The sequence below is a fragment of the Tamandua tetradactyla genome, chromosome 14 (genome assembly GCF_023851605.1).
Source record: "Tamandua tetradactyla isolate mTamTet1 chromosome 14, mTamTet1.pri, whole genome shotgun sequence".
NCBI classification, from domain to species: domain Eukaryota; kingdom Metazoa; phylum Chordata; class Mammalia; order Pilosa; family Myrmecophagidae; genus Tamandua; species Tamandua tetradactyla.
This window is the reverse complement of record NC_135340.1, coordinates 42,197,900-42,225,183: the sequence shown is the minus strand read 5'-3', so window position 1 is coordinate 42,225,183 and position 27,284 is coordinate 42,197,900. Positions and strand designations below refer to the sequence as shown.

At 47.2% G+C, this 27,284-nt stretch overlaps 1 long non-coding RNA gene across 2 annotated transcripts; it reads left to right on the top strand.

The window, feature by feature from the left end:
• The first annotated feature begins 291 nt into the window (after positions 1 to 291).
• LOC143655855 (uncharacterized) lies at positions 292 to 19,262 on the top strand. 2 transcript variants are annotated; one of them, XR_013162311.1, is made up of 5 exons: positions 292 to 412; positions 7,545 to 7,589; positions 13,100 to 13,275; positions 16,203 to 16,284; positions 17,120 to 19,262. It is a non-coding gene; the product is annotated as an uncharacterized LOC143655855 (long non-coding RNA). The 2 variants fall into 2 exon arrangements; XR_013162312.1 differs by having other exon boundaries at positions 17,106 to 19,262.
• Positions 19,263 to 27,284: the final 8,022 nt, after the last annotated feature.

Below are 27,284 nucleotides of genomic sequence, written 5' to 3'. Positions count from 1 at the left end.
TGCGCCGAGCAGAGGGCCCGCGAAGGGCCCGGGTGGAGGCGGGTCCCGCGCAGTCCGCGCTGCGGGGGCGGGGGTCCGCGCCGGGAATAGCCCTCTGTGGGGTCTGGGGAGGGGCTTCGGAGGCCCCGCCCCCAGCGCAGGTAGCCAATGGGTGTGGCGGCGCTGGGTGACGGAGGGAGCCTGAGTGCGAGTGCCGCGGCAGCTCTGGCAGATGGCCCAGCCTGAGCGCCCAGGGCGTGGGGGGCTCGGAGTCGTAGGGGTGCGAGGGCGCAGAGCCCGGGACCAGGAGACCCCAGAGGTGGCACAGTCGGGGCCGCCAGAGGTGCGCGGGTGGCCCGGCAGCAGCGCAATGCCACTCGCCCAGCTCAAGGAGCCCTGGCCGTTTATGGAGCTGGTGCCGCTGGATCCGGAAGTGAGTGTGCGGGGCGAGGGAAGGGCGCCTGGGGCCGGGGACTCCGGCTCCCCACTGGGGCAAGACCGTCTGCGGTTCTGCTGCAAGGCGCCCTCGGATCTCCGGCTCCGCCTCCCCACCCTCCCGGTGTCCCAAGTGTGTGTGCGAGGGAAAGTTCCACCCAGCACGGACTCTAACCCCCGCAGCCCCTTGGCTAAGAGAGGGATCCTGTGGGGCGGTGAGATCTAGTTCCCCGCAAGCCACACACCTAATACACCTACCCAGATGCGTCCCGAACTCTCGAAGCTTCCTGCAGGGCAGGGCTGGGGTGCCAGATGTCTGTGATTCTGCCACAGATAAGGCTCTTAGGACCTCCACTCTTGATGTCTCCCACCGACTCCCTAAGAACTCCCCTCTTCTCCACTGCTGATCCTGGAAGGATTGCCCCTCCTGCCTTCTGGCAATTGTGGAATATGGGGTGACAGAGTCTGTCTGGGGCTGGGTCTCCTGGCTTTCTTTGCCTCAGGCTACAGCCAGAGAATACCTGTGTAGGCTGTGGAGAAGGGAGTGGGGACTCGTAGAGAAGCAGCTCCTGGCCTTCCTCTGAGAATTATGTAATGCCAGGTCCTAAGGAGGCAAGAGGGTAGCCCTTCCTGTACCCTTTGACCCGGAGACAAGGTCAAGCCCCTGAACCAGCTGGTCAAAAACTTTCCCCTCAGTGTCAGGCAGGGAAAGATGTAGGTGATAGTCCCTCCTTTCCAGAGGGCCCGAGGAATCTCTGCAGATAGGAAGTGGATACCTCAATTGAGCCAGGGAGCCAAGATGATTTTCTCCCGACTGGGGCCCCTGGCCTCTGCTTGGGTCCCCTCCTCCAGCCTCTCTTACCTGGGGCAGCCTCCATGTGCCCTACCTCTAACGACCACAGGTTAGAGGGCTCCAAGGATGTGCTACTCCTTTAAAAGGATGGCCAACACTGGCCATTGGAGGGTGGGCGAGGTAGGATTAGGTAACCAACCTGAAGGCGCAATTGGGAATAAATTGCTCTGGGATCCCTGCCACAGGTTTTTACAGGCCCTGCACGGCTGCTCAGAGGTGAGGAACACTGACCTTTGCAGCCCCTAGCCCATTGTGCCCCCTCCGTTGCCCACTGCTGGGGCTGGAGGGGCACGCAGAGATGAATTCCTTTGCCCTACAACCTAGGCCTCCCAAGAGGGAGGTAGAGCTGGGAGGGGCCTAACCCAAGGACTTCCCTCCGGTTATTTTGGTAGGGAGGGAAGATACCTAGGAGCTCCATTCCCAGCCCAGGAATGGGCTGTTTCCCTTTGTGAAATCTTGGAGCAAGAGCCAGCTTCACCAGGGGGCCAGGTTTGAAAGGGACACTTGACTCAGTTTGAGTCCTTTAGTCCCTGAACTTGGTGAGAGGAGAAAACTGGCATATTCTCAAGGGTTTGGGGTGGGGTTGGGGACACGATTACTCCAGGAACGTTACCCCAGAATTGCTGTGTGACCGTCAGTCAGTCTTCAGCCTCTCTGGGCCTCTGTTTTTCCAGTGGTGAGGGCTGGGTTTCAACCTCCATTTCCTGGGCCTGAGAGGGTCCACTGCTGCCTGCCTCTCCCTCCGCCCTCTCTGTGGAGGTGCCAAGTGACTGGGTATTATTGTTTGAGTAACAGGAGCCATGGAGCAGCCAGGGTATGGGTGGGCCCATTCTCACTGGAGAACAGGCCCTGGCTGTTCTTAGTCCAGGTGATATGTAAGTGATGCAGCAGCCTGACCTGCAGGTACAGGTGCTGCTGGCAGCTCCTGGCCTTGTAGGAGGCAGACAAGGAGCTGGTGGGGGCCCTTGGTGGAGGCCTGGGATCAGGGCTGCCTTCTTGGTGAAGAGGTTGAAAATGGGCTGCTGCAAGCAGGGCCTGGCCCAGGGTGCTGCCCAGCTGGAGTGAACCCATTGGAAACATGGGTGAGAATTCCACCTGGGCTTTCCCTGGCTAAGTAGTAACCTTGTCCTCAGGCCTAGCTTTCCTCTGGGCAATGTACTCCTCTCCACATATGTCACCTTATTTTAATTATCACAACAGCTTTTCAAGGTCGGGTTTTTTACTCCCATTTTCAGATGGGACAGCTGAATTCAGAGGGGAGAACTGGCTTATGAATTAAATCAAAGCTAGGATTGGAACCCAGATCTCTTACTGTCTTCTCCCAAGCAGGAGGAGGCTCAAGGGTGGGGAAGGGATGGGTTTAAACTGGCCCAGGTAAAAGGTACTCCAGAAGAAACTCCGGATATTGGCAGACACTCCTCATCCCGCAGGGCCCATATCCAGCCTTGACTGAGGGACTGATGATGCCAGCCAGCCCTGGCACTTGGTCCCGGTCTCCAGCAGTGTGCAGGGCTGCCAGTGCTGGGCTTTGAACCCGGCTTCTGGGGCTACTTCCTGCCTGTGGAACATGTGCTGTCTTTCTCCATCTGCTGCCCAGCTTTGCCAGATGCTGCCCTGGCTCCTTCTTCCCAAGATAGAGACGCTTGGGTGGCAAGGAAGGGTAACTTTTGGAACTCATCTCAACCTCTGGGAAGGGGACACAGTGGTCAGGGGGCCTGGACTGCTGTCCTTATGAGTAGTGCTTTCTGAGGAAACACAAGAAGAGTAGTCCCTGTCCTGCAAGGGACTCCAGGAACCTTCCCTGAACCAGGTTTTTCAGACAAGGTCCTTCATTCAGTATTCTGCAAGGTCAGCACCATTGTCCCTTTCATTCATTCATTTATTCAGCAAATATTTATTACATACTTATCATATTCCAAGGAACAAGGTTGCAGATATGAACAAGACAGACTAAAATCCTTGTCCTTGGTACAAATGAGGAAACCAAGCCTCAGAGAAGTGATGTGGCTGACCACAAAGCTAGGGTTTGAGGACAGCTCTTCATAGCTGTAAAGCTGTGTTCTTTTCACCACCCTGTGCGGCAGTCAGGTCTGAAGGGCAGATGAAACTTGCCTTCTAGGGCTCTGAGGGAGAAATTCACCTGGGATTCCCTTTGTACCACCAGTCTTTCCAGGGCTGCTCATTCCCCTTTCAAGACCTTGTCCACCAGCTCTTACAGGTGTCATCCCTGGGTGAGGTTCCATGAGCACAGCACCTAAGCCAGAGAACAAGGAAATAGAGAAAGGCTATACTCGGTCTGTGGGGTTGCCAGAGTTATCCGGGCTAGTGTGGAAGCACACTACTTGCTAAACCCACACTGCTGGATACACCTGCCACTACCTCCTCTTCTCCTTCATTGGAACCTAGGCTTGCAGCCACGTGACTTGGGTTTTGGTCTCTGGCCTACCACCTGCTAGCTGAGGACTTGGGTGAGTCCCTTAACTCTGTGAGCCTCATCTGAAAAAATAGGAATAATGCAATTTGCTTAGTCTCCCTTGCTTGGGCTGCACATTCACTTGACAAACTACCTGCTGGCCCTGTAGCTGGGTGCCAAGGACTTGGTGATGGACAAGCCATGGCTCCTTCCCTAGTTAAGCTGCCATATATTTGGTGCTATAGAGGCACAGAGGAGAGAGGGAGAGCATCTGAGGCTGTGTGGTCAGAGGAGGTAACATCTGAATTGAATCTTGAAAGCAGACTAGGGCTTTGCCAAAGTGACAAGGCAGAGAAAGGTTTTCTTGGTGGAAGGAGTCACCATGCAAATGCTCTGGGATATGGAACAAGCTGGTTTGTTCAGGGTCTTAATCACTCAGTTTAGCTCAAAAATAGGGCCCAATAATAAAATGTTTGTTGTTGATGGAGCAATTACATGCCAGGTATATGTTCTTATAAGCATTTGTTTCTTGCACCCATCCAGTGAAACAGTTTGTTTTTCTCTTCATTTCACAGATAAGGAAATTGAAGTGCAAACAGTGAAGTATCCTTTTTAGGGTCATGCAGGGGGGCATAAGCCAGAACTTGAACCCAAGAAATGAGGTTCCAAAACCCACACTCTTCATCACTGTGCTGGGCAGGTGGAGGTGACGGCCTTGAATGCTGTGCTAAGTTGCTGGGACTTTATTCTGCAGGCAGTGGGGAGCCACAGACAGGTTTGGAACCTGGTTTATAGAAGGTACTCAATAAAGATTGAGTAACCAAGTGGGTCGAGTGCGGTGATCACACTGGAGTTTTAGGAAGGATGAGGTTTTGGGGGTAGTCAGCTGGTATGCAGGCTGTTGTGATCATCCATGGGGGTTAGTATCAAGTTAGTGACTCCAGAGTGCTGGGGAACATGGAACTCACTCTGCAAATGCATCGCCCTCAGGCCTTGATCAACCCAGTCCTGTTCCTCAGCCACTGAGAGATGATAGTGTGTGTGTGTGTGTGTACATGTGTGCTAGTGTGCTAGTGTGTGCAGGGTCCTGAAGAACACTCAACCCCTAGGGAGCATTAGGGGGCATTAAAGGGGCTCAGGAGCCAGGGTGTCCTGGGAACAGCAGGGGAGATGTGCCAGGGGCAGGGAGGTTATGTACTGGGTAGAGTGCAGCTGGGCCTTTTACTGCCAAGCAAGGCCACAGTTGTCCCGTGGACCCAGAGCCTGGCTCCAAAGTCCTGACCTGCCCAGGCTGGGACTTTCCAACCACTGGAAACCTCATCTGTCTTACTATACTGTCACCATGCCAGGAAGGGTTGGGGACAGCTCCTTTCAGCTTCTCAAGGCCTAGAGAGAGTAAGTAACTCACCTTACATCACACAGGAAATGGATGGGTTGAGTTTGGTTGCACCCCAGGGTGTATAATTCCCACCTGAGGCCAGAGTATTCAGGCAGGGAGAAACATGACTACCCAAGGGTGAGCACCAGTGCCTGCCTCTCCCTGAAGGGAGTTCCCTTGCCTGGAGTGTGGGTGCTTATCAGTGGATTTTTTTGGAGCACCTTCTTGGAGCCAGAGAAACCAGGGTTTGAATCCCCACTTATCAGTTGTATGAACTCAGGCACATCTCTAGACACCTCTGAGCCTCCTCTGCCACATGAGGCCAGGGCCTACCTTACAGGGCTGTCATGAGGATTATGTGGTGCCACAGGGGTGAGGTGCTGAGCCAGTGCCTGGCATGTGGCAGCGGCCTTGGAAGAGAGCAGCTGTTAGCACCAAGCCCTCATCTCTGCCCTCTGGGGACTCCCCATTTATTGTAAAGGATAGCATAGTGTGTAACTAGTCCTTGCAACCTAGCAAATGGTACAATGAAGGAATGCAGGGGCAGAGAGGAGGTAACAGTGATTCTTCCATGCAGGGGCAGGGGAGAGGTCCCAGAGTGGGACAAGGTAAGGACAGCCACCATCCCTGGGCCAGATTATTTCCCATACTTTGTCTCTTTCAACCCTTGCAACACCTTGGAGGTGTATGATTTCAATCTTTTTAGATTTATTGAGACTTATTTTGTGACCCAGCATATGGTCTATCCTTGAGAATGATCCATGAGCACTTGAGAAAAAGTATATCCTGCTGTTGTGAGGTGTAATGTTCTATGAATGCCTGTTAAATCTACCTCATTTATTGTATTATTCAAATTCTCTGTTTCTTTATTGATTCTTCGTCTAGATGTTCTCTCCATTGAAGAGAGTGGGGAATTGAAGTCTCCAACTATTATGGTAGATGTGTCTATTTCTCTTTCAGTGTTTGCCTCATGTGTTTTGGGGCATTCTGGCTCAGTGCATGAATATTTATTATTGTTATGTCTTCTTGTTGACTTGTTCCTTTTATTGATATATAATGTCCTTCTTTATCTCTTTTAACTGTTTTACATTTGAAGTCTAATTTGTTGGATATTAGTATAGCTACTCCTGCTCTTTTCTGACTGTTATTTGCATGAAATATCTTTTCCCAACATTTCACTTTCAACCTATGTTTATCCTTGGGTCTAAGATGTGTTTCCTTTAGAAAGCATATAGATGGGTCCTGTTTTTTAATCCATTCTGCCAGTCTATGTCTTTTGATTGGGGAGTTTAATCCATTAACATTTAGTATTATTATTTATGGACAGTAGTTTCTTCTACCATTTTGCCTTTTGGATTTTATATGTCATATCTACTTTTCCTGCTTTTTACCTTTACTGATAGTCTTCATTTCTATACTCTTCTCCACACCTCTCTCTCCTGTCTTTTCATATCTGTCTCCAGTGCTCCCTTTAGTATTTTTTCCAGAGATGGTCTCTTGGTCACAAATTCTCTCAGTGATTTTTTTGTCTGAAAATGTTTTAATTTCTCCCTCATTTTTGAAGGACAACTTTGCTGGATATAGAATTCTTGGTTGGAAATTTTCCTCTTTTAATAATTTAAAAATATAATCCCACTATCTTCTCACTTCCATGGTTTCTGCTGAGAAATCTACACGTAGTCTTATTGGGCTTCCCTTGTATGTGATGGATTGCTTTTCTCTTGCTGCTTTCAAGAGTTTCTCTTTCTCTTTGACCTCTGACATTCTGATTAGTAAGTGTCTTGGAGTATGTCTATTTGGATCAATTCTGTTTGGGGTATGCTGCACTTCTTGGATCTGTAATTTTAAGTCTTTCATAAGAGTTGGGAAATTTTCAGTGATAATATCCTCCATTAGTTTTTCTCCTCCTTTTCCCTTCTCTTCTCATTCTGGGACACCCACAACATGTATATTCGTGCACTTCATGTTGTCATTAATTCCATGAGTCCCTGCTCATATTTTTCCATTCTTTTCCCTATATTTTCTTTTGCTTGTTAGATTTTAGTTATTCTGTCCTCACCTGGAAGATGTAATTATTCCTATGTTACAGACCAGGCAACTGAAGCCTTTCACATATGAGTAGTTTACAGTTTACAGTTTGTCTCTGAAAGAGTTTGGAGTTACTCCTGATCTTTCCTTCTCACTGGGAAGAGGTGATATTTGAGCTGAGTCTTCAAAGATGAGCTGTTTGCTAGGCAGAAAGATGAGGGAGGGAGTGTTGAGCCCCTGGGAAATGCTCTGCCTGAGTGGTAAGAAGGCCATATTGGCAGGACTTGATACCTGGCCCCCTTCCCTCATAAAAGTGGAGCTGGAGGAGACACCCACCCAGAATTCCTGCCCACACCTTCATGACCTCCCTGGCCTTTGGGAGCAGTCAAGGGTGGGGGTGGGTATCCATAGGGCTCTCTCTCTGATGGTGCTTTCCCAACCTCCTTTCTCTTTTCCAGAATGGACAGGCCTTGGGGGAAGAAGCTGGACTTCAGCAAGCCAAGGTGAGGACCAGGGCCAGTACCCTGGGCCAGGGCCTGGGTGGGGAGACAGTGGTTGCAGGGCCTCAGGGGAGGAGAGAGGCCTGCCCTCATCCCACCCAGGTAGGAGGGTCCTGGTGTCTTATCCCTTTGTTTGCCTCATCCTTCTCTGAGCCCACCTAACCCTTGTGGCACCCTGTGCATGGGGATCACTTGCTCCAACCTCCCTACTGTCTGTGTGAGTGGCCTGCGGAGGGTCAGACAAGACACTTCCTTGGCTTATGTGTTACTTCTGCTCATGCTCAGCGTGCACTGTGGAGGCTGGGCCCACTGTGAGGAGAAGGCCTAGGTGATGGAAAAGGCTCAGACTGGCTGGACCACTCTCTTTGATAGAACTTGATCTAATGAGAGCTGGGAGGCCTCTGGCATGCGTGAGTTGGAGTGGTCATGCTGGAAAGAATCTGGAGGCCTCTCAAGTCTAACCAGGGATCAGAGGGGCCCAAGAGCACATAGCCATCTCCCAGCCTGAGGCTCCCACCTCCCAGCCTGAGGCTCATTCCTTCACCCCTCCTGCCTCTGCTTCCCCTGGGCTCCCTTCAGGCCATATGATACCTTCAGCCCATATGATCCCTGTAGAGGGGCTTTGAAAGTACCCAGGCGGGGGCAGCGCTTGGGCTCTGGTGTTAGAGTAGACCTGGGTTCAAGTTCTGATTCATCCCTCACCATTTGATGAGAAGCTCATCTCCCTTCTGCATCTCAGTTTCTGTAAATTAGGAATAGTAATGCCCACCTCATGGAGTGCTAGGAAGGACAGATGTGGAAATACCTGCCTGCCACACATGGCTGTGGCACAGCAGTGGGAATGCCTGGGTACATTGCTCAGTGTGGCCTCCTGCAGCCACTGGGCCAGCCATAAATGAGACCTTTGAGATGGTCCCAGGGCTGGTGTTTGCTTTGACTCAGCCACCTAAGATAAGAGAATGGAGCTGGGTGGGGTAAGGCAGGGTGAGAGAAATGGGCTCCCACCTACTCCTCACTTGCTTGCTATGGCAGCCTTGGTCCAGCAGAAGCCAGGCCAAGTGGGGTGGACTGGACTCCTCAGTATGTCTTGTCTCGGCCCTAGGGCTGGAGGATTTCTGCCCACAGATGCTTAGCAACAGAACGACAGAACTGTAGTCTAGAGAAGAACCGCGATGGTCAGCTCTTGGGGCTGAGGTTCTAGGTGTTGCAGAAGAGCTTTCAGTGTTTGGGGAGCTGGTGGTGAGCACTGTGTCTGACCTCAAGAACTAGAGGGGCTGGTTAAGAGAGGAGCAAGCGCATAACCTACATTTGATCTCAGGCCTGTGACTCCTGCATTAGGCAGGCAGCCCAGTGGTGGGAAGGGAAACAGGTCTGAAGGAGAGCCTTGAATGCCACTTTAAGAAAAAAAAGAGTTTCATCCAGACCCAGCAGGCAACACACCAGGCACTCTGTGTTTAATTCTTATTGCACCCTAAGAGAAGAGATCACTATTCTCTCCATTTTACAGATGAGAAAACTGAGGTTCAGGTCACATAGCTGGCTGGTGGGTGACAGAGTCAGAACTTGAACACAGGTCTGCTTGACCCCAGAACCCATACTATTCTCAGCCTAGGGAACCCTGAGTGCTGCATAGGAAGAGTGTTGGGTCCCTGCCACCCTAGCTGCTCCCATCCTGTGCACCTACTCATCCATCTTCTTTGCTGTCCTACCTGCCAGGTTCACCACTGCCCAGTTCTGGGCTCAAAACACCAGGGGGCGCTCAATCTGCAGTGGAATGAGCTGGCCTTGGGTTTCCTGTGCTTTATCACACATTCAGTGCACCTTCCGGTGGCCCTAGGGGGCCCACCAAAAATGAAGATAACACAGCCCCCCCACCCTCAGGGAGCTCCCAATAGGAAAGTTATGTGGTGGAAGCAGTGAAGTGGAAGGCCACAGCTGTGCAGCCACAGAGCCTCTGTGCTAGGGCAGGTCCAGACCTTCCAGGAGCCCACGTTTCTCTCTGTGGCATGATGAGATGAGCAAGTCCTGGGGACCCAACGAGTAACATCTGAGCCCAGGGCCCAGCATGGGCCAAACAGATGGTCACTGCTGTGTACAGCAGGGGAGGAGGACTTGGGTGGGCTGTGGGGCACCAGGCCACCATCCCTGCAGAATGGGCATTTGGCTGGCCCTCACAGGGCAGGTGGGATTTGGGCAGTTAGAGAAAGAAATTCTCCAGCCAGGAGAAATGGCAGGGTCTGGGACTCAGTATTCAGGCATTCTGAGTTCAAAACCCTGTTTCTCATTTGCCTTGCAACCTTGAGCAAATGACTTGCCCCTCTGAGGCTGAGATTCTTTTCCTGTCAAAGGAGAATAGAGCCCAAAATGTGATGTGTTTAAAATAAAGCAACCAACAAAGTTTGTTGCACAATATAGGTCCTTAATGCTTGTTTATTTGTATTCATTTCAGGCAGAAAGGGGTATTGGGGTTTTAGGGGCAGTGGTGTATACAGCAGGTTCAGGGTGAGCTCTGCTGGATCCCTTCAGCACTCTGGGTGCATTTGGAATCCTCAGGTACCCTGGGACTCCGTTCACCCACCCTCCCTTCCTGGGGGTGGACTGGGCAACCCAGGCCCCCTCCCCTGGCTGCCTCCAGAGCTGGACCCCTTTGAAGAGCCTGCAGGTCTATTTTGAGAGCTGAGTGTCAACCCCCTTCCCTCCTCTCTTCCTGTTTATGAAACACTGATCCCTCCTGGATCCCTTATGCTCCCCTAGCTGGAGCTCAGGTAGGATGTGACCATGGACTTCGGGGAGCCTTGGGCAGCCTCAGGTGTTGGGGGAGGACTTCCCCTGGCCCACCCTCCCCACACCTGGGGCCCTGGGGCTGGCCTCTGACCATGGTAAGACTGCCCAGCTAAACCAGAGAGAAGTTCTGTTTACAATGTCCCTTTGTCTCCATGGCCCAGTTTGCTTCTAGAAACAACTTTCTGAGAGTAGCACATGCCATTTTTACCTCCATTTTATAGAGAAGGAAATCAAAGCTCAAGCAGGGAAAGAGAGTGACCTGGGAGCACTCAACCAGTGTGTGGCCAGTTCTTCTTGACTTCCCACCTCTACTCTTGGCCTCCAAACTCTTGCCCACACCTGGCTCTCTGCCTGTATGTCTTCCTTCCTCCTTTCAGCCTGGCCAATATCTGCTCTTCCACAGAACCCAGCTTTGAGTTGCCACTGATGGGCACCCACAGCACCTGCTCTCAGTTCTGTTGCAGGACAGTTGTATTTTATCATCATGTCTATGAGGGCAAGACCAGGGTCTGCCTTAGATTCCACACCTCCTTGCCAGGGAGAGGAGGGGATCAGTCACTGCGAATGATATCTGGAGGAGAACCAGGCTGGTTGCCCTGGCGAGAAGGACAGTGATGGAATCCTTAAGAGTGGGGTCTTTATACTTCGATTTTGCCCTTGGCTCCACCTCTTTCTAGCCATGTAGCCTTGGGCAGGTCACTTTCTCTTTGAGTCTAGTTTCTTCACCTTTGAAATAAGATGATAGTACCCCCCTTGGAGCCAATACACAGGATCTTAGTCCCAGCCCCAGCCCCAGTGCCGAGTACAGGAACAGCAGAATCCCCACTGGCAAAGGTTGATAAAAAGAATTGGGGCATGCAAAACACGGTCGGCTAATAGGTGCAGTTCTCATTGTCACTCGTGCCAGTCCTGGCCTGGTGCCTGAGGCCAGCTCTGCCTTCAGGGATGCCCGAGAATGGCAGCCCCCTTTGTCACCTGCCCAGAGGCATGCTGGGAATTGCATCTGGAGGCGTCTGTCCCACCAGAGGGGTTTAGTGCCTGGGAGGCCCACAGATGCTGCCAGCTGGGGAAAAAACTAGTGGTGTCCGTTATGCACTGGGACTAGCAGGTGGGCTTGGGTGGCAGCTGGAGGAAGGAGGCCAGGGCTGGAAATCAGGGCTCCAGGGGTCAGGCTAGAGTGCTCTGGATCTCTCTTCCAGCTGCCATGTGGGAGGAAGTAAATAAAGAGGAATTGTCTCTGGTGGGGAGCGAGGGGCAAGGGCCAAGGGGATGTGGGTGGCGCCTGTCCTCCTGCCGCTAGAGGCCTCCTAGCTCCTCCGCACGCCCTTCTGTGCAGGCAGTTCTGAGACTGTTTCCTTACTGTGCCCTGCCAGCCACACCGGTTCTAACTCTGCTTCGGGGGGAATGGGGGTGGTGGATGCCTCGCTGACACCAGCCCCTCTTCTGCTGCTGGGCCAGAGAGCTTTGGGGTTCCCAGGGCTGTTCGGTCTCCAAGGGGGGAGTCTGAGGAAGCTGGGGTGCAATGAGAGGTCTCGGATTTAGGGAGGCATTTCAGAACACCTGGCATCGCCCATCCGAGACTATTATCGGAGACCCTGTGAGGGCAGGGAAGGGGAAGTCCGTGGGCACAGCAGGCATGTATTTCCACATAGGCCCAGTCTTTGGAAATGGTTTCCAATCATCGGCCTGAGTGTGTGTTTGTGTGCCTGTCAGTTCCTGTGGGTGCACTGGTGTGAGTGATAAGATGAGGCCACATGGAAAGGGGCTGGGCCTGGTCTGGCTCTGCCCCACAGCCCCCTGCCCCTCTATCCTGTCCTTTGTGTCGGGTTGTCCCCCTTGCATCTCTGGGCCCCTGAGCAGCAAGACTCTTCAGGGCAGGGCTGAGAATGCACTGCCCTGGAGCCGGGGAGGGTTGGGTCCTGTGGTGCCAGCTGTGAGGCTGGCATCTTGGGTGGGCCCAGCCACGGGAAGGGCGCTGTGGGGGTGGGAGTGTCTTGAACTGAACCTCTAAGCTCTGGGCTGGGCAGTCAGAGGCTATGGCTTTGCTGACTTCTGTCTCCCCTTCCTCAAGGCCCCTCTAGGTGGGTATTTCCAGGTGCTGGGATGCCCCCAGTGTCACCCGCTCATTGCTGCATGACTTCCATTTGTATTCCTGTGTCCCCTCCCTAGGGTTAGAGGAGATGGGGAGGGGCACGCACCCAGGTCCTCCCTGGGGTAATGGGCTTGGGGTCTGTGGTAACCCCTCCTCAACAGGGGAGCCTGACCCATATTCTGTCCCTCCTCTCTCTGGAGGGGGAAGTGAGAAGGAGGGTGTCATGGTTAGGGACAGGTGTCAACTTGGCCAAGTTGTGGTACCTGTTCATCTGATTGGGCAAGCGCTGGCCTGTCTGTTGCAATGAGGACATTTCATAGGATTAGGTCATGATCACGTCATCTACATCCACAGCTGATTCCATTTGTAATCAGCCAAAGGGGAGTGTCTTCTGCAATTAGTGATGCTAAATGCAATCATGGGAAACCTTTTAAGGAGGACTCAGAGGAGACAGGTTCCATTCCATTCCTGCCTTGGCTGGTGAGCCTCTCCTGTGGAGTTCGTCCAGGCCATCCATTGGAGTCATCGGCTTCGCAGCCTGCCCTGTGGATTTTGAACTCTGCATTGCTACGGTCACGTGAGACACTTCCATAAATTTTATATTTGCAAGTGTTCCCTGTTGATTCTGTTTCTCTAGAGAACCCTAACTAATACAGAGGGGGACCAAGGACCCTGCCTTTTGGGCTGGGAAGACTGAAAAATCAGAAGTAAAGGGAGTAACAGAGCCCTCTGGCCACCGGCTTGAGCCCCACCATGCAGACCGTGGCAGATTTCCCCAGGATTGGGGGAGACTTGGTCTTCTGTCCCAGGAAGGTGAGCAGAGAGAAGGACTGCCTCTAGTGGTGTGTCACCATCACTCTGGGCAAGGGCAAGGGTTTGGAGGATGGGGTGCCTCTGTGTCCTGGGGTTTCCTGGTAGTTACCTCTGTCCCCTGGGAGCATTCTCAGTCAGAGACAGCTGACAGATGAGGTAGAGGTGCAGTTCTCAGGGCAGGGTGGGCAGAGATGGCTGTGTGGTCTTGGCCACCCCCCGACTCTCTCTGGGCCAGGCTTTCGGCCTATCCCACCAGGGGTTTGTACTCAAGCCTGATTTGCCTGCAGCTTTTTATGGCTGTTACACCACTCCCCCTTCTTTCAGGGAGGGTCCCTGAGGATGGGACTGTCTCTGAGGGTCAAGGCCTAGAGTGGGAAGTCCCCAGACTGACCCTGATGCTGAGGGAGGGGGCAGGCCTCAGTGGGGAGGAAGTGGCTCTGGCTGCCTTACCTGCCCACCCTTTCCTGGCACTTGAGGCCTGCTGATCCCAGGCCAGGCAGCAACCAGGGGAGGGACTTGGGTTTAGCTGGCTCTGCCACTGGCTTGCTTTGAGCCTGGGTGAGTCACTGTCCTTCTCTGGGCCTCAGTTTCCTGTTCTCAAAATGGGGATGTTTTGGATTAGACTCAAAGCCATCAGAGTGCACTCTGGAGATGGCCCCTCAGCCCACCATCTTAGTCCTGGGTCCCTCAGGTCCTGGCGTGGGAAGAAGGTCCTAAGGACACAGAAGACCTCAAAGATGGGCCTGCCACAAATACCGGGTTCCTCTCTGGGGCCCTTGGGATTTGCAGGTTATGTCCCCTCATCCCTTCCTCCACCCCAGGCAGACCGACAAGAATACAGAGCTCTGTCTTGGAGCTCTGATGCCCCCTTTCCTGGGGATCCTTGCCCTGCTACCTGTCTCTGTGTCTGCCTGTCTCTGTGTCTACCTGCTGAGTGCCTGCCTCTCTTCACTTGTTGGGTACATGTCATCCACTAGGTGACCCACACCTGTCTGTCTCTACCTGTTGGGCTGGTACCCCCTTCTATCTCTACCTGTTGGGTACATGTACCCTCCTGCCTTGCCTATTAGATACGCGTCCCCATTCATCTCTGCCTGTTGCATACATGTCCCCTCCTGCCTCCACCTGTTGAGTGCACATCCTCATCTGCCTCTGCCATTGAGAACATGCCTCTGCCCATCTCTGCCTCTTGGGTATGTTTCCTCCTGCCTCTGCCTGTAGGGTGCTTGTTTTTTTCTGTCTCCACTTCTTGAATGCCTGTCTCTGCCCTTTGGATGTCTTTTCTTTATTTGCCTCCATATGTTAAATGCCTGTCCCTGCCCAACCCAGAGTGCTTACCTGCTTCTCAGCAGCTATGTTGGCATGAGGCCCCCAAGGAGGCTGGGGCAGGGAAGGCCTGAGGGCAGCCCTCAGGCTTTGGGGTGAGGGCAAAAGAGAGGAAGGGAACATGGTGAGGGTGTAAGCCTGGAGCTGGGAAACCACAGACCTTGAGTGATTGGTGGTCTTGGGCCAGGCCCAGCCCCCGCCATCACCCTGCGCATCCACCCTGGGCTGGGCCACCTCCAACGCAGCCCGGATGCTGCCCACTCCTGCCATGGTGCCGCGGCCCTGCTGACCAGATGGAGCAGGATCCCAAGCCGCCCCGTCTGCAGCTCTGGGCCCTGCTCCCCTGGTTGCCCAGGAAGCAGTGGCCCAGGATCAGCCAAACCTCTCTGCCTGCCCTGGGCCTTGGCTCTGGCCCCCAGCAGGACTCAGTGAGTGTACCCGAATATCTGGTCCTGGCCTGGCTGTGGCCCTTAGAACAGGTGCCTGGTCAGCCAATTTGGCTTAAGTTGTCTTTGGGCTCTCTTGGTCCCAGCCTGGCCCTGTGGGTGACTGGACCCTGCCTAGACTTGCTTCCCAGGGAAGTAAAGAGGCCTTCAGAGCTCTAGAATGATGCAGGAAAACTGGGAGATGGCAGAAGCTTCCTAGAACAGCCAGGGCCTGGCAAGCACATTCTAATTGGCTCATTGAAGGGAAGTTTGATAGGGTGGGCATGGGATTTCTGGCCTTAACTCCCACCCACCCGAGGCTGGTGCTTACTGAGTAGGTAGGGAAGTCCCAGGTGACTCAGCTCTCTGTGTACCTCGGCCTTGTCCTGTTGGCCAGAGGGATTCACTCCATCTCATCCTGACCAGTAACAAAGGTCCAACTCCACCTACACAGTATGAGAATAAACCCTACTTCTTATTGTAGCAAAACCAAAAACATTTGCTGCAAGGGGAGGGAAGCCCTTCATGGATGACCTGGAGGTCTCAGGGCTTTAGCCAGAGCTTGCAGTTGGGGGGAATTCCTTCCTGGTTGTACTAGCATCCTTGTCGCCTGACCCGCACCTTGGTGCTTTGACCCTTCCAGGTCTTTGAAGCCCTTTTGGGGTTGGTAAACTCAGAGGCAGTTGGGGTAGTGTCCTGGCCAGATCTGCAGGGCCCTGTCTACTGAGGTCCAGTGGGAATGGTCCCAGACTTGGGGGGACACCTGGGTGGGCTCTCTGTGCCCACCAGCTCTGTCCCTCAATCAGGATGAGGGCACTCTCAAGGAGATCTACATCACTCACCACATCAAGGCTGGCTCTGAGAAGGCCAACCCATCCCAATTTGAGCTCCTCAAGGTGCTGGGCCAGGGATCCTTTGGCAAAGTGAATTCTGAGCCCACTGCTGGGAGGGATTCCCTGGTTATGTCAGAGGTGGGGGGTGAGGGGTCACTCAGGAAATTGGGGGTAGGGTTGAGGGGTCTGGGGGCAGGGTGAGACGTCACCATGGTGTTGGGGGAGGGCAGAAGGTCAGCTTGGGGCTCTGGAAAGTTAGAGGTCAACTCCAAACCTGGAGGGTGGGGTCTGACGGTCTCAGGTGTCCCCATCAATCTCCACCCCGACCCCACTGCCTTTTCAGGTCTTCCTGGTATGAAAGGTGACCCGGCCTGACAGTGGACACCTGTATGCTATGAAGATGTTAAAGAAGGTGACACTGAAAGGTGAGTGGGCAGCTCCTTGTGTGAGCCTAGGCTGGGACCAGGGTTGAGGGAGACAGCCATCTCTCAAGGGCCTTAGGTCTGATGGAGAAGGTGGCTCTGTCCTCAGGAGTGCCCAGTCTGTGAGAGGAGATGTAGGCCTGCATTCAGCCACCCACAACACACACATGATGGGGGAGGGAGGGTGTGTTCAGCAGAAAAGATCCCATGGCATTACCATGTCCCCTCCTGCAGCCACCTGCCAATGACCAGGATGGAAGGTGACTGTCTGGAAAGAGGCAGAGGGACAAATGCAGTGTGTTTATAGTGGGGTGGGGACCTCAGATATCTAGCATCAGGCTCATCAGGTAGGGAAGGTCTAACTGTCAGCAGGGTTGCCTCATGATGTGAGTCCAGGGGGGACCTCTCTGATCTCCTAGCTCTAGGTGGAAAAGGGTGTGAGAGAAGAGGCAACAATCCCAGGGGAACATCTGAGCCAGGCAAGAGAAGGTGAGGTTGAAGCAGGGCCATGGAGATGTATGGCAAGGAGGTTCAGAAAGGAGCCCCAAGCTAAGGTTTAGAATCTGGGGAACTCCAAAGGATGTAAAAATGGCTGCTGCCAAGCTTTGGGCTGGACATTGTCTCTAATTGTTCTGGGAACCAGTGCAGCCACAGGCAAGATAGAGCCTGGCTGGACCTGGCTGGTGGGGGTAAGGGGTGGGGAATAGGAGGTGTTGGCCTTTGGGACACTATGGGTCCTGAGGCCCATGAAGGGCCTTTCTTTCTTTCTTTTTTCTTTCTTTCTTCCTTTCTTTTTTTCTAATCATTCCTTAATATCCTTCGAGCTCTGTTTCAATAGGAAGCAACATTTGGCACCCAACGTGGGGCTCGAAGAAGAAGACTCCAAATCAATATTAAGGAACCAAGGAAAAGTCTCATTAGAGACACGTGTGTCCAGCCGATAGAAGAGGACTTTAGTCATATTGGTAAAGTAAGCATTTTCCTTGGATCATCAGGGTAACGGGTAATCATAATAGGTGGCTGGAGGAGTATGTGTGTATGTTAAAGCTACTGGGGTGCCTGTTAAAACATCTGAATTAGTAAGCTTATTTGAGCTCATTCAAAAACATTGCTGTTGGTTTCAGCCTTAAGGCCATAATGTTTTAAATCTTAAGTAATGGAAATTCGTTATGAAGGCTTTGCAGTGAATATAAGATGGGGAAAATATTCCTGTTTCTATTTGGTTATTGTGTTCAGTCAGGCAATGAACTACCTGGCTCATGCTTTGTCTTAAACTCTAAGTTGTGTTTCTTCTCAATCTCCCACTACCACTTCTTACCCTGTTTCGATAGTTGCTTGAGCTGGACTCAGCAATTGGTGCCCAAACAGGGATCTAATAAGGGAACTCTTAAAGCATAAAGTGAGGAGATGCTCCAGGGACATCCACTACAAATACTACAGGCAGGCCTTTTTGAGTTGAGCAGTGGCCCTTATCTGTAAAGAGGTTTGAGGCTCTGACTCGGTTGATTTGGGAACAGTTTGGAGCAGGATATTTAGAGGAGTCTCGTGGTTCTTGGAATTCTCCAATATTTATTGCAGGAGGGAGGTCAGGAAAATGGAGAATATTGACTGATTTGATAAAAGTTGATACTGTGGTTCAGCCTATGGAGTCATTGCAGCCTGGCTTGCCCACACCAGTTGTAATTTCTAAGAACTGATTTATTATGATAGATTTTAAAAGTTGCTTCTTTGCTGTGCCTTTGGCAGAGCAGGATAAAGAAAGATTGGTTTATGGGCTTGTTCTTGATGGGCTGCCTTTATATAGGGATTCATGTACACCTGAATCAGAAAGTATTCAGTGAGAAAGGTGCCATACCAAACGGGGGTCAGTGCTCATTGATGGTCCCTGTGGCAGGTTGGTCCCCAATGGGGTGTGCAGTTCGGGATTGTAGTTCTGACTCAAGGTATTCTGTTAGGTTACCTTTGTTTAGTCTGAATGAGTATTCTATGAGATTTATACCAATACTACAGGCAAAGTCCTATGACTCAGAATGGGAACGGCAACCCCATCTCCTTTTGTTAACTTAAATCCTCAACAAACAGCAATTTGGAAACTGGCCATGAGTTTAGCTCCTATTCATGTTTGAAAAGAGAAATATATTTTAAGAACTTTAAAACTAAAAATTCTTGTTAAAAACTATATATTGATAGTTAATGCATATTTAAAACATTAAAGTATTTTAAATATTTAACATTATTCTAACAAATTTAATTTTGATGGTAATTACATATGTGGTAAAATATTTGTTCAAAGTAATGATTAAAGTATGAAAAATATGAAAGATGTATTTTTATTAATAGGAACACAGAATAGTTTTATCCTAAAATGAATAACTGTTACTAAGCGAGAAAAATATAGGACAAAGCCTAAACTAATATAGTAAGTGCTGAGGGTTTATAAAAATAGAAATCATGGTTAAAATCAAGAAAGATTTAATGAGTCTAAAATGGCAATGTTTTCTTGGACTTTTAGCCTGTTCTAATGAAAAGATATAAAAAAATTTTTTTTCTAAATAATTAGTTAAAAAGAAAAGAGTCTGTGTTTTATCAAAATAACTTATATTAACTTTTATCATGTTGTTATCTGTATAAAAAAACTGATTTTCTCCTGGGTATCATCATACTGGCAAAAACTGCTTCTTGCCCTAAACCAGGTGGCTTAATCTATTAATCTAAGTACTATTACTATAAATGAATCTTTACTGACTAAATAATATTCAAATCATTTAAATACCTAAATTCCTTTAAGCCAAAATACTTTAATGCTTTGTCCAGTGTTTATATAAACTATATATGTATAAACTAAATTTATCCCAAGATAACCATGGCTTATGTTGGAAGCAGATCAGATCTGAGGGTTGAATGCAAGGAAAAAATATATTTGTGGAGTCTTTTTTGTTCACCTGATGTTGCCATTACATGCAACTGATATTGCTATCACATGACCTTGGTAAGAAATAGTTAAAATGTACACTTTAGCTGGGAGGACTGGCTATACCCCCAGAAGGAGGTGTACTTTAATAAAGATATCTAGGTCCCAGAAAGCTCCTCTTGGTCCTTAGCCAGTTCCCAGAGGACCCAACTGGGCCCAGTCATGTAAGCAAATCGAAATTTGGCCACTATTGTGAGAAAATATCATAAAAACTGCATGAAATAAATTTAAAATTAGCAAAAATGCACAACCAATTGTAAAGAATCCACATTCTTGCATTCCTTTTTAATCAATCCAATGAATTCAATTTTAAAAATCTGGTCATTTACTATGGGTACACGTCACTATTGATGCTCTGTTTTCATTTTTTGCTGCCTGCCACTTTAGGGATTCCTAATTATATGTTACAAAACTTGTTTGATATTTTACAAGGAGATTCTGATTTATTAAGCAAAAGGCAGTTAACAGCTGCAGCTGAATGAGAGTTACAATTAATTGAACAATGCATTCAAAAAAGACAGCTTGTTCAAATAGATCTAAAAAAGCCTGTTGATTTTATTATTTTCTTTACGTTGCAATCTCCCACAGGCCTATTTTAGCAAGATGATGTTTTAAAATGGATTTTTTTACCAAACAATTGACAAAAATGTTTAAATACATATTTGTAAAAGATTATTTCTTTAATAATCAAAGGTCACCAAAGATATTATCAATTAGGAGGTCATAATTCCTAATTGCATAGTGTGTGATCTCACAAAGGAAGAGGTTCAAAGTCTATATATTTTCAATACCTCTTGGCAAATAGCATTAAGTGACTTTAAAGGACAAATAAATAATCATTTGCTATGTCAAAATTTTTACAATTTTTAAAAATGAACGCAATGGATTTTGCCTAAAATAGTTCCAGCTTCCCTGCTAGCTACTACTGTCTTTACCAATGATAATATTAATGGAAAGGCTGCATGTGTCACCCCAGTGGAAAACAAGTTAAAAAATGCCTTATACCTCAGCCCAGCCTACTGAATTAGCAGCTGTAATTCAAGTATTGCAAAGTTTTCCACAATCTCTTGATATTGTTTCTGATTTGAATATGTTTACCAAACAGTTACTCACATTGAGATGGCTTCTTTGTTTAAAAGAAATGAATTGTCCTGAATGTTTTTACATTCACAAACATTAGTAAAAAGCTGAATTACTCCCCTTTTTATCATGCATATAAAGAGCTCAAACCAATCTTCCAGGTCTTTTATCATTACAAAATCAGCAAGCAGATACTCTTATGGGGGTAATGCAAAATCCCACAACATTTCACAAATTGACTCATATCAATAGCAAAGGGCTGTGAAAGAAATTTCCATCTTTTTTAAACAGCAAGCTCAGGACATTGTTAGGACTTGTCAAACCTGTGGGCCTTTAAATGCACTCCCATTTGCATCAGGAATTAATCCTAGAGGTCAAAAAGCAAATGAATTATAGCAAATAGATGTTACTCGTATTTCACATGTTAGTAAAATGCAATATGTACATGTTATCATAAACACTTATTCTCATTTCATCTGGGCTACCGCACAATCTGGAGATTGTTTTTGCCATGTTCAATTACATTTACTTAATGCTTGTGCTGTTGTGGGATGCCCTCAATCTATTAAAATGGGCAATGGTCCTGTTTATACAGGAAAACAATTTCATAAATTTTGTATTACTTTTAATATTACTCATTACAGGAATTCCACACAATCCCTCAGGGCAAGAAATTATTGAATGAGCAAACCGGATGCTAAAGTCTATGCTTTTAAAACAAAAAGGGGCAGACAATGATCAGGAGGATGATGTTATGAAAATAATTACTCCTAAAGATCAATTAGCAAAGGCATTCTTCACTCTAAATTTTTTTATTAATTAGTGGAAAAAAAGAAATTAACACAACATTTAGAAATCATACAATTCTACATATGCAGTCAGTAATTCTTAACATCATCACATAGATGCATGATCATCGTTTCTTAGTACATTTGCATCAGTTTAGAAGAACTAGCAACACAACAGAAAAAGATATAGAATGTTAATATAGAGAAAAGAAATAAAAGTAGTAATAATAGTAAAAAAAAAAAAAGAAAACCCTATAGCTCAGATGCAGCTTCATTCAGTGTTTTAACATGATTACTTTACAATTAGGTATTATTGTGCTGTCCATTTTTGAGTTTTTGTATCTACTCCGGTTGCACAGTCTGTATCCCTTCGGCTCCAATTACCCATTATCTTACCCTGTTTCTAACTCCTGCTGGACTCTGTTACCAATGACATAGTTCAAGTTTATTCTCGAATATCTGTTCACATCAGTGGGACCATACAGTATTTGTCCTTTAGTTTTTGGCTAGTCTCACACAGCATAATGTTCTCTAGGTCCATCCATGTTATTACATGCTTCATAAGTTTATCTTGTCTTAAAGCTGCATAATACCCCATCGCATGTATATACCACAGTTTGTTTAGCCATTCTTCTGTTGATGGACATTTTGGCTGTTTCCATTGCTTTGCAATTGTATATAATGCTGCTATAAACATTGGTGTGCAAATGTCCATTTGTGTCTTTGCCCTTAAGTCCTTTGAGTAGATACCTAGCAATGGTATTGCTGGGTCGTGTGGCAATTCTATATTCAGCTTTTTGAGGAACCGCCAAACTGCCTTCCACAGTGGTTGCACCATTTGACATTCCCACCAACAGTGGATAAGTGTGCCTCTTTCTCCGCATCCTCTCCAGCACTTGTCATTTTCTGTTTTGTTGATAATGGCCATTCTGGTGGGTGTGAGATGATATCTCATTGTGGTTTTGATTTGCATTTCTCTAATGGCCAGGGACATTGAGCATCTCTTCATGTGCCTCTTGGACATTCGTATTTCCTCTTCAGGTAGGTGTCTGTTCAAGTCTTTTTCCCATTTTGTAATTGGGTTGGCTGTCTTTTTGTTGTTGAGTTGAACAATCTCTTTATAAATTCTGGATACTAGACTTTTATCTGATATGTCATTTCCAAATATTGTCTCCCATTGTGTAGGCTGTCTTTCTACTTTCTTGATAAAGTTCTTTGATGCACAAAAGTGTTTAATTTTAAGGAGCTCCCATTTATTTATTTCCTTCTTCAGTGCTCTTGCTTTAGGTTTAAGGTCCATAAAACCACCTCCAGTTGTAAGATTCAAAAGATATATCCCTACATTTTCCTCTGTTTTATGGTCTTAGACCTAATGTTTAGATCTTGATCCATTTTGAGTTAACTTTTGTATAAGGTGTGAGATACGGGTCTTCTTTCATTCTTTTACATATGGATATCCAGTTCTCTAGGCACCATTTATTGAAGAGACTGTTCTGTCCCAGGTGAGTTGGCTTGACTGCCTTATCAAAGATCAAATGTCCATAGATGAGAGGGTCTATATCTGAGCACTCTATTCGATTCCATTGGTCAATATATCTATCTTTATGCCAATACCATGCTGTTTTGACCACTGTGGCTTCATAATATGCCTTAAAGTCCGGCATCGTGAGACCTCCAGCTTCGTTTTTTTTCCCTCAAGATGTTTTTAGCAATTCGGGGCACCCTGCCCTTCCAGATAAATTTGCTTATTGGTTTTTCTAATTCTGAAAAATAAGTTTTTGGGATTTTGATTGGTATTGCATTGAATCTGTAGATCAGTTTAGGTAGGATTGACATCTTAATTATATTTAGTCTTCCAATCCATGAACACGGTATGCCCTTCCATCTATTTAGGTCTTCTGTGATTTCTTTTAGCAGTTTTTTGTAGTTTTCTTTATATAGGTTTTTTGTCTCTTTAGTTAAATTTATTCCTAGGTATTTTATTTTTTTAGTTGCGATTGTAAATGGGATTCATTTCTTGATTTCCCCCTCAGCTTGTTCATTACTACTGTATAGAAATGCTACAGATTTTTGAATGTTGATCTTGTAACCTGCTACTTTGCTGTACTCATTTATTAGCTCTAGTAATTTTGTTGTGGATTTTTCCGGGTTTTCTACGTATAGTATCATATCATCTGCAAACAGTGATAGTTTTACTTCTTCTTTTCCAATTTTGATGCCTTGTATTTCTTTTTTTGTCTAATTGCTTTGGCTAGATCTTCCAACACAATGTTGAATAATAGTGGTGATAGTGGACATCCTTGTCTTGTTCCTGATTTTAGGGGGAAAGTTTTCAATTTTTCCACATTGAGGACGATATTAGCTGTGGGTTTTTCATATATTCCCTCTATCATTTTAAGGAAGTTCCCTTGTATTCCTATCTTTTGAAGTGTTTTCAACAGGAAGGGATGTTGAATCTCGTCAAATGCCTTCTCTGCATCAATTGAGATGATCATGTGATTTTTCTGCTTTGATTTGTTGATATGGTGTATTACATTAATTGATTTTCTTATGTTGAACCATCCTTGCATACCTGGGATGAATCCTACTTGGTCATGATGTATAATTCTTTTAATGTGTTGTTGGATATGATTTGCTAGAATTTTATTGAGGATTTTTGCATCTGTATTCATTAGAGAGATTGGTCTGTAGTTTTCTTTTTTTGTAATATCTTTGCCTGGTTTTGGTATGAGGGTGATGTTGGCTTCATAGAATGAATTAGGTAGTTTTCCCTCCACTTCGATTATTTTGAAGAGTTTGAGGAGAGTTGGTACTAATTCTTTCTGGAATGTTTGATAGACTTCACATGTGAAGCCGTCTGGTCCTGGACTTTTCTTTTTAGGGAGCTTTTGAATGACTAATTCAATCTCTTTACTTATGATTGGTTTGTTGAGGTCATCTATTTCTTCTTGAGTCAAAGTTGGTTGTTCATGTCTTTCCAGGAACCCGTCCATTACATCTAAATTGTTGCATTTATTAGCATAAAGTTGTTCATAGTATCCTGTTATTACCTCCTTTATTTCTGTGAGGTCAGTAGTTATGTCTCCTCTTCCATTTCTGATCTTATTTATTTGCATCCTCTCTCTTCTTCTTTTTGTCAATCTTGCTAAAGGCCCATCAATCTTATTGAATTTCTCATAGCACCAACTTCTGGTCTTATTGATTTTCTCTACTGTTTTCATGTTTTCAATTTCATTTATTTGTGCTCTAATCTTTGTTATTACTTTCCTTTTGCTTGCTTTGGGATTAGTTTGCTGTTCTTTCTCTAGTTCTTCCCAGTGGACAGTTAATTCTTGAATTTTTGCCTTTTCTTCTTTTCTGATAAAGGCATTTAGGGCAATAAATTTCGCTCTTAGCACTGCCTTTGCTGCGTCCCATAAGTTTTGATATGTTGTGTTTTCATTTTCATTCGCCTCTAGGTATTTACTAATTTCTTTTCCAATTTCTTCTTTGACCCACTCGTTGTTTAAGAGTGTGTTGTTGAGCCTCTATATATTTGTGAATTTTCTGGCACTCCACCTATTATTGATTTCCAACTTCATTCCTTTATGATCTGAGAAAGTGTTGTGTATGATTTCAATCGTTTTAAATTTGTTAAGACTTGCTTTGTGACCCAGCATATGGTCTATCTTTGAGAATGATCCATGAGCACTTGAGAAAAAGGTGTATCCTGCTGTTGTGGGATGTAATGTCCTACAAATGTCTGTTAAGTCTAGCTCATTAATAGTAATATTCAGATTCTCTATTTCTTTATTGATCCTTTGTCTAGATGTTCTGTCCATTGATGAGAGTGGTGAATTGAAGTCTCCAACTATTATGGTATATGTGTCTATTTCCCTTTTCAGTGTTTGCAGTGTATTCCTCACGTATTTTGGGGCATTCTGGTTCAGTGCGTAAATATTTATGATTGTTATGTCTTCTTGTTTAATTGTTCTTTTTATTAGTATGTAGTGTCCTTCTTTGTCTCTTTTAACTGTTTTACATTTGAAGTTTAATTTGTTGGTTATTAATATAGCCACTCCTGCTCTTTTCTGGTTGTTATTTGCATGAAATATCTTTTCCTAACCTTTCACTTTCAACTTATGTTTATCTTTGGGTCTAAGATGTGTTTCCTGTAGACAGCATATAGAAGGATCCTGTTTTTTAATCCATTCTGCCTATCTATGTCTTTTGATTGGAGAATTCAGTCCATTAACATTTAGTGTTATTACTGTTTGGATAAGATTTTCCTCTAACATTTTGCCTTTTGTATTTTATATATCATATCTGATTTTCCTTCCTTCTGCACTCTTCTCCATACCTCTCTCTTTTGTCTTTTTGTATCTGACTCTAGTGCTCCCTTTAGTATTTCTTGCAGAGCTGGTCTCTTGGTCACAAATTCTGTCAGTGACTTTTTTGTCTGAGAATGTTTTAATTTCTCCCTCATTTTTGAAGGATAATTTTGCTGGATATAGGAGTCTTGGTTGGCAGTTTTTCTCTTTTAGTAATTTAAATATATCATCCCACTGTCTTCTAGCTTCCATGGTTTCTGCTGAGAAATGTACACATAGTCTTACTGGGTTTCCATTGTATGTGATGGATTGCTTCTCTCTCGCTGCTCTCAAGATCCTCTCTTTCTCTTTGAGCTCTGACATTCTATCTAGTGAATGTCTTGGAAAACACCTATTTGGATCTATTCTCTTTGGGGTTCACTGCACTTCTTGGATCTGTAATTTTAGGTCTTTCATAAGAGTTGGGAAATTTTCAGTGATAATTTCTTCCATTAGTTTTTCTCCTCCTTTTCCCTTCTCTTCTCCTTCTGGGACACCCACAACATGTATATTTGTGCAGTTCATATTGTCCTTGAGTTCCCTGATACTGTGTTCAAATTTTTCCTTTCTTTTCCCGATAGTTTCTGTTTCTTTTTGGAATTCAGATGTTCCATCCTCCAAATCACTAATTCTATCTTCTGTCTCTTTAAATCTACCATTGTAGGTATCCATTGTTTTTTCCATCTTTTCTACTTTATCCTTCACTTCCATAAGCTCTGTGATTTGTTTTTTCAGTTTTTCCACTTCTTCTTTTTGTTCAGCCCATGTCTTCTTCATGTCCTCCCTCAATTTATCAATTTCGTTTGAAGAGGTTTTCCATTTCTGTTCGTATATTCAGCATTAGTTGTCTCAGCTCCTGTATCTCATTTGAACTATTGGTTTGTTCTTTTGACTGGGCCATATTCTCAATCTTCTGAGCGTGGACCGTTATCTTCTGCTGGCGTCTGGGCATTTAGTGAGATTTCCCTGGGTGTCGGACCCAACAAGGTTGTAAGATTTTTCTGTGAAATCTCTGGGTTCTGTTTTTCTTATCCTGCCCAGTAGGTGGCGCTCGTGGCACACGTTTGTCTACAGGTCCCACCAGTAAAAGGTGCTGTGGGTCCTTTAACTTTGCAAAACTCTCGCCGTGGGGGAGTTTCGGCAGCCGAAGCGGCTTGGAAGAGTGCCAGCCGGCCCGGGGGTCCGAATGTGGGGAGGGTCGCTGGCTGCCGCAGCACAGGAGAGCGCCTGACTGAATTTCCTAGTTGGCCCAGGGTGCCAAGTGTGGCGGGAGGGCACCCGCTACCACAGCCCAGGAGAGTGCACTGTTCCCAGCCGGACCGGGAAGCCACATGTTTGGAAGGGACCCCCGGGTCACCATTCTCCGCAGTCTGGGGATTTCTGCCCCAACTCTCTCAGTTGGTCCGGGGGGCCTCGCGTGGTGGGGGTGCCAGCCACTGCGGCCCAAGGGGACTGCCTGCCCAATTCTGCCAGCTGGCCTGGGAAGGAGGAAGGGAGGGACTCCGGCCACTTGCTGTCCCACCCGGGAAAGCTCGCACCCCTCGGCGATCTCACCAGAGCTGGTTCTCCTATACCATCAGCCATTCCAGGATGGGGTACGCCGTCCCTTTGTTCTCCGTCATGGCTCCGGGAGCTGCTCTGTATTGTCTCCACTCCCCCAGTAGCTGTTCTGAAGGAGGAAATGTGAGGGTGGCAAGTCTGTCGAGGCCGGTGGCGGAGGAACCAGTGAAGGTGGAAGAGGGCACAGTGGTGGTTGGAGAGCCGCTGGAGCAGGAGGAGAAAGGGAAGGATAAGATGGCGGATGGAGCACTGCCT